The sequence below is a fragment of the Pinus tabuliformis genome, chromosome 3_1 (assembly GCF_031772625.1).
Source record: "Pinus tabuliformis cultivar Carrire ecotype Pingquan chromosome 3_1, CPIR1, whole genome shotgun sequence".
Lineage (NCBI taxonomy): Eukaryota > Viridiplantae > Streptophyta > Pinopsida > Pinales > Pinaceae > Pinus > Pinus tabuliformis.
Window position 1 is genome coordinate 598,237,017 of NC_142301.1, and position 7,590 is coordinate 598,244,606.

Genomic DNA, 7,590 nt, shown 5'->3' on the forward strand with positions numbered 1-7,590 from the left:
CTATCAGATGCAACAGGCTAAAATTAAGCCAGACAATGTCACATTCACTAGTGTTTTGAATGCATGCAGTCATGCCAGCCTAGTGGATGAAGGGTGGAAATATTTCCATTGCATGACTCAAGATTATCAAATCACACCCATGATGGAGTACTGCTCATGCGTTGTTGACCTTCTTGGGTGTGCAGGTCACCTAGGCGACGCATATTACTTCATTCAAATGATGCCACTAGAACCTAGTGCTGATGTGTGGGGTGCTTTGCTAGGTGCCTGTAGAAATTATTGCAATATAGAGCTAGGAGAAAATGTGGCAGAACATCTTTTTGAGTTAGAGCCTAAAAATGTTGGTAACTATGCTCTCTCATCAAATAGGTATGTTGAGGCAGGAAGATGGGATGATGTAGCAAAGGTCAGAACAATGATGAAAGGCAGGGGCTTGATAAAAGGGCCAGGATGCAGTTGGATTGAAGTTAATACTAGGAACTGTGTGTTCTTTGGAGGAGACTAATCGCACCCACAGTCAAAAACATATCTACCATGTTGGGAATCTCCATGTAGATGAAGAATTCAAGGTATGTTTCTCATGCTTTGTGATATTAAATGGGAAGAGGTTAAGGTCTATATTTGATTGCACATGATCTTACAAAGACATTCCCTATAGAAACTGTTTAAATCACCTGCGTCAAGGGTGACATCCACAATGCCACCAGACTCATCTAATTGTTGGGTGAGAATTTTTGTGATGGAAGCTCACAGCTTTCAACATTTCAGGGCTACATTATGTCATTGTGGGGATATTTTGTGAAGCTTCTTGAACAAACAACATAACAAAATACCATAGTATTGGTCCATCTTAATGCAACGAAACAAAGATGGCAATGGTTCTGCGCGGTAATTATGACCTGAGTTTGGAAAGGCATGTTTCACACATGGTGTTGTATGCATTTTGTTTTCATGTGTAATAGTTATTTCATAGTTGACAAGAAGACTAAGGACCATTTTGCATAGGATGATTAACACAAGTACAAAGTATCATTCACATTGCAATCTATTAAAGCTTCCGTTAAAGGATAAATTTTGTGACACTACCATTAAGGATAAGTACAAAAGATGTTTCACACTGTAGTCCGTTAAGAGTTTATTTTAAACGATAAATTTGGACAAACTGTAGTAAATGCTATATTCACTTCAAGTACTGTGTGTGATATTTTAAGAATCCTATGCAAACATACCTTATGAAATATAGTTTATTATTGATTCTTTATGCAACTTCAAACTTGTGAGTAAAATCTTCTAAATACTGCACAATGTGATTTGACATTTACATGACTGTTTTTAGGTCGAAAGGAATTTTTTGAGTTTGAAGGGTTATTAATAAGATGGGCACATGAAATTTTTGAATATATTTTAGTGCATGAGTAATTCCGACTTTCATATCTTTCTGAATGTTTATTAAACAATTTATGCATGTGGGACTATGTATTCTTATCAAGTATGCCTATTCTGCCTATTATTCTGTTGGAGAAGGGGAGTCTGCAAAATTATGATCTTGCAACTTCAACTTATAGCTTGCAAATCCTTTGATAGCTGAAGGGAATTTTCAAGGTGCAATACGTGCTTTAGAGACTGGACAACAACATGCCAATGAAAGGAAGTATCCTGAACTTGAGATGGTCTTTGCAAAATCGATATTGCACGTTCATCTTATGCAGTGGGAAGATGCAAGTGCTCTAGAGAGAGCTGTGAACAAATGTGATGCCATTTGGAATTCAATTCTTGAGGATCAAAGACAATGTTGTCGTGGTCTACACCTTTATAATGAATTGTCGCACACATTTTATCTTCTACGAATATATGATTACAAGCAGGCTTCAAACCTTGTGAATATGTTAGATGTTGTCTTGGAAGTTGATATGCACCAAACAGAACAAGTTCAGAATTGGAGTGCGGAACTTAACAAAGTAGAGCGCAGGTTATTGCAACCTAGTCTGCAGCAACACAAAAAATCACAGAATTGCATGAGAAAAGAAAATCCTCTTAATGGAGAGTGGTTAGAAAAGAGTGCAGTATATGTCTTGGTTCACCTTATGGTAGTTATATGTGGTTAGATTAAGGGGTTATTTAAATATTTTGCAAAGCAGATCTTACCAGAAACTGTCTCGTTGTATTGTTGGAAATGTATCAACTGGGGTTCTCATGTTACAACCACAACTTCGCTTTGAATCCTCTTCTGTTTCAGTGGTTAATTCCTCATCAATGGCTCCAGATTTCAAGCAAGTTCCCATGGAAAATGATATCACAAAGGCAGACGATTGGAAATCCAAGGGTACCCCTCAATTGCAGCGTTGGTCGAGGTCTCAGAATATCCACTTTGGTAGGCGGTTGTACCGCCCAGTCCAAGGCAAGGTAGAAACATCATCTTCAATGTCCACTACTACAACCACTAATAATAATTTCACCAGTAATGGTGTGCCCTCTATTCTTAATAGAATTGATGACTATGAAGGGAGAGGAGATCAAGGAAAAAGATACTCGCCCTTTGGAAAGGTGATTTACATGGTCTCTGATGGCACTAGATGGAAAGTAGAGCACTTTGTCCATGCTGCATTAGGTCAATTTGAGACCTGTTTAGTCGACAAAGGTTGTGGTGTAAATACTCATTTATTCTCTGGGATTGATGAGGTTGATCATCTTGTGGAGATCATCAGACAAGCAGTGAAGGAAGGAGTGCTTCTACTATACACATTGGTAGATCTGAACATGGCAGGGACAGAAAAGAATGATTTCCAATTGTGGGGAGTGCCTTATACTGATATTCTTGGGCCGACCACTGAAGTCGTGGCAACCCACCTAGGATTTGACCTTTAGGAGTTCCTCGAGGTAGTCAAGGCCAAAGCACACCCCTCTCAAAATGTTATTTCAAAAGAATATAGGCAATATAATTCCCAATTAAAGAGGACAATAGAGCCCTGCCTCACAATCTTCATAAATCAGGCTTGGTATTATTTGGTGTCTCACATACAAGCAAGACTCCACTTTCAATTTACTTATCTCAAAAGGGGTACAAGGTTGCAAATGTGCCACTTGTTCTTGGAGTTTATCCTCCAAAAGAATTATTTGAAATTGATCAAGAAAAAATCTATGGTCTGATCATCGGTCCTGTCATTTTGCAATCAATACAGTTGGTGAGGGACAAAACTCTGGGTTTACACTATTCCAAGAGAAACTACTCAGAAATGAATCGTATTCGTCGGGAACTGCATTATGGCAACAAGCTCTTTGCCCAGAATCCATGATGGCTTGTTATTGTGGTTGGGGTAAGGTGCAGGTCCTAAGCACTTGGAAAAATAGATACACCCTACTCATGGCCACTTAGAGGAAGGAGAGCCACTGTTAGGCCTCAAATTTTCAAATTGGCTCTGATACCATATATGAGGATCCCACCTAGGGTCCTCTAACTAAAAACTAAATTTATCTAATTTTAAATACAATAATAAGGGAAATAATTTATTTGATGACAATATACCATTAAAATTTATTTACCACAAGTTAAATGAATAAGAATTTCATTGCAACCATTTACATAAGTAATCAATAAATGGAGGAATACTTGTTCCAATAGCTTATTTGAGATGCTCTTAAGATCCTAACTCTGTTGGGATGCTCCTCTTGACTACCTGACTGGATTTGCCTCCCAGCCAACCAGGAAGTATTTCCTAGCCCAGGGAACCTCCACAGGTTCCCTAACCCTCCGAGCCCAAGTCAAACCAGATGTAATGTGTCCAAGTTTAACAAACACTATCTAGATCCAAGTTTCTATTCCCTCATTTATCTCTCCATTCTCTTCCTTCTATTTCTCCACATTCCTCCCCCAAAACACAATCCTCCAAAACAAATCGAGACCAAGCATCCCCCCTCTCCTCTCATCATCCTTCCCCTTTTATGTCTCTTCCTCCCATCTACCTCAACCACCTATCATTAATGTCATGACTACCCCCTCATCCTTTCATTTAGTATCCTTGACTTTTCTTAGCATATCTTGTTCAAACTAGATTTGAGAAGACATTTTGGGGATAAGATATGGATATTTAATTTGGAAATTAAATGGAGAATACCATATCTTCTCCCAAGTAGATTTTGAGAAGATGCCTTGGGATATGGATATTTAATTTGGAATAAATGGAAGGAGACCATATCATATCCAAAATTAAATTTGAGAAGACAAGTTGAGAATTGAATAATAACAATAATAAAATTTATATCAATAAACAAAATTATAGTTTCACAAATGTAGGTATATACCAATATTTCCTGATAATTATAAGTCAATATTTTCAGGTAATTAAACACTAATAAAATTTTCATGATAAGATTAAGTAGGGCATTACACAACTTTCCAAGAAGGTGTCAGTTGCTTTCCTCTTACAAATTGTTTAGAGCCATCATCCTTAATGTGAAAACAAAAGGAATCACAACCCCTTCTCTCTATTTTGGCTAGTACACATACAGGAAGGCTTGGAGGTGCATCTTCTACAATACTCTGTAAAAGAGTACCAATGGCAACTTTCGTAGCAACAATTTTAATAAGCTGCATAAAATAACTATTGCTTCTTACAATTGCTTTATCATTATGTAGATCGCCTTGAGATTTATCTTCACCAGTAGTTTCATCATCCTTCTCTTTATTGACTTCTTGAATTAATTGCTCAAAAACCCCTGAGATTATATCTGTGTTTTCCTGGTCTGGAGTCACAACTTTCAACACCTTGAATTTTAGGCTAGGCATCCCAACTTTAAGAAATTTCCATAACTCATATCAATCCCTCATCTCCCACATCTGCATCATCATTTTTCTCTGTGTTAGTATCTGAGTCTTCAGTAGCTTTAGGTGATACTGAAAAGGAAGCATCTGCATATTATCCATTCTACTATAAGTAGAACGCCTGCTCCTTATATTTATGGTCATTGTCTTTTGTTACAAAAATTTCAAACAAAGGAACGCTTGGAGCTCCTGTAGCCAGTTGCCTTGCATTGTAACTCTTGGCAACATATCTCTCATGTTGAGAATCAATATGGACAGTTCTTCCATATGGATCATTTGCACCCTCTACCAAACCAACCCACCATCCAACCTCATGTTTAATCATTCCTTGTAAACCTAGAGTATAATGATCATGTGATGGCACCAGTATAGGATCTGTAGTGCATGAATAGTTCCCTGAAACAAAGGTAGCCCAATTTGAAGAAGTGGAATGTTGCAAATTAATGTGTATGGTGTGGATTTAGCCTCCTATTTCCTTTGAATTCAGATGAAAGCTTCTTTTCACCATATAATTTCTTTGCAACACCTCGAATTTGGTTCAAAAGCCCAAAATTGTGGAAACGACAGAGCCCACCCAACGCAATATTTTGATTGGGTTGTAGTTAACAGGACAAACAAAACCATGAGAGGTGGAAAGAATCAGTGGTCTCTTTGATGATCTATGTTGTGATTTGGAGTGTGCCTAAGAATTAGTAGACTTGGGAGATAATTGGAGATGTGCAAATCATCATAATCATAATCCTATATAAAATCATGAGAGAAACTGCAACCTTAAACACCAAAACGAAAATTTCCCATATAAATACTTTTTAACAAAAAACTATATGTGATAACAGGTCTGAGGTAAGGTTTTAGGGTAATAGGTGCAACATTGCATGGAGGACTATTTGAGGGCCGAGAGGCCTCTTATAGGGCCTTCTCTTCAAGTTGCAGGTGCATAGAGGCTAGCGCAGGTGGAGGAAAGTGTGTTAACCCTTGAACAAAATTTGGAGCTCTTGTTGTAGGAAACTGTGGGCTGTAGTATGCCTTGTGTAAGTTTCCAAAGACTAAAATAGTGAGTGGGAGGCCTAGAAGGGACAACAAAAGATATTTGGTTGTGTGGACAAGGGTAACATAGATTTGGAGAAGAATTTAGGGAGAAATTGAAGTTTGTGAAGCTCTATTTGAACATAGTGAAAGACACAAATTTCAGAGTAAATAGAAGGTCTTTGAGAGGACACTATGCCAAAGGAATTTAATTACTGTCCATTTTAGAAACTAGGAAAATATTGCTTGTTGATGTTGTCTATGTAAAATTCTAACTTATGTCTTGTGCATTTATTTCCTTTTTGAAGTTTGGAAGTTTTTTTAAATAAACAAAAATTTGGACGATTTTGAATGTACAGTTAATTATATTGTTTTTTAGTTACCATGTCATTACTAAAGAGTCTTCCTCGATATTACATTTGCCTGAAGATCTTGAAAAATATACTTTCGAGAATTGAAATGCATTGAAATTCAGTAGGGAGTAGTACCTATTAACCTGTGCCCCTTGGCCTGTGTCATAAATTTAATCAATTGCATAGAAGATGCAACCAAAGGCCTGATTTTTATCACTCTTTCCAAAGCTTGGGTCCCAAGTGCAAGTTTGTAAGCAACCGCAAAGATAGCAAGTAGATCTACTTTTGAGAATAGCGAGACTCTAAGCTATATGGCTATAGTATAAACCACAATTTTTCTCTTAAGGCTTTTTTCCAAATATCTTACTCTCCAAAGCTCCAACAAAGAGAGTTAGTTCACCTAATACTATGATTTCAAATAAAAGAATATATGCATATTGAGTGAAAGCTTTGAAACAATGTCAATCTTACTCTACATATATGTTACTCTCCAAAACTTGTATATAGTAGTTATGTCAATACAACTAAAGACTAAGGAAAGTGTCATAGGGCTTACACTACAGACTAAACTTGGATCTCTTAAGGAAGTCAGTTCATAGCACTTGAACTCTACGGCTGCTTAAGACAATCTTCACTCCATTGGATACTTTCTTAAAGCTAGTTTTTGGACCAAGGCTAGTAAGATGGAATATTGATATAGACGTGCTTGTCTCTTTAGGCTTTCAAACTCCCTTTATTCTTCAAAGAATGTAGACTATGTATTATGGCTAGTCACCTACGGCTTAAGAATACAACAAGAGGTCCATGCTTATTCTCCCATGCTCTAGGGGTTTATTTTACAGTTACAACAAAATTAAATTAGAGTTGTAAAAATATATTAGCTCAGAATTATGTTTTCAACTTCTATTTGAATTAGAGGAAACTAAGTTGGACTAAATCCTGCATTTTATAGGAAACTAAGTTAGACTAGAGTTGATAAAAACCTTTTTAGCGTGGAATTTTGTTTCCAACTTCTATTTTTATTAGATACAACAAAGTTTGATCAAATGCTGCATATTTTTGTTGTCTCAGAGTAAGTTTCACTGAAAGAAAATTCCCTTCAACTGATTCTGCCGTAGCTATTTATTGGAATTTATTGTGACATATTGGTAAAATGACCATTATTTTGATAAAGAAGTTGTGTTTTTAGAATGATCGCTAGTTATTGCAAAAATTATCTTTGGACATGTCAGTAGTTTAACAGTTTCATGTAGAAAAATAAAGGACAAATGGTTATCTTTGAAGATTCTATAATATATGTCATGGAAGGTGATGTGAGTCCTACTAGTCCTACCCAACTTGAGCTTCCAAGGTAATAATCGGTTTCCTGCACTTGTGATTTTAGAAGTGCCC

General features: G+C 36.8%; 1 pseudogene; it reads left to right on the top strand.

The window, feature by feature from the left end:
• The first annotated feature begins 2,253 nt into the window (after positions 1-2,253).
• On the top strand, positions 2,254-3,332 carry LOC149188425 (putative pyruvate, phosphate dikinase regulatory protein, chloroplastic pseudogene; annotated as a pseudogene).
• Positions 3,333-7,590: the final 4,258 nt, after the last annotated feature.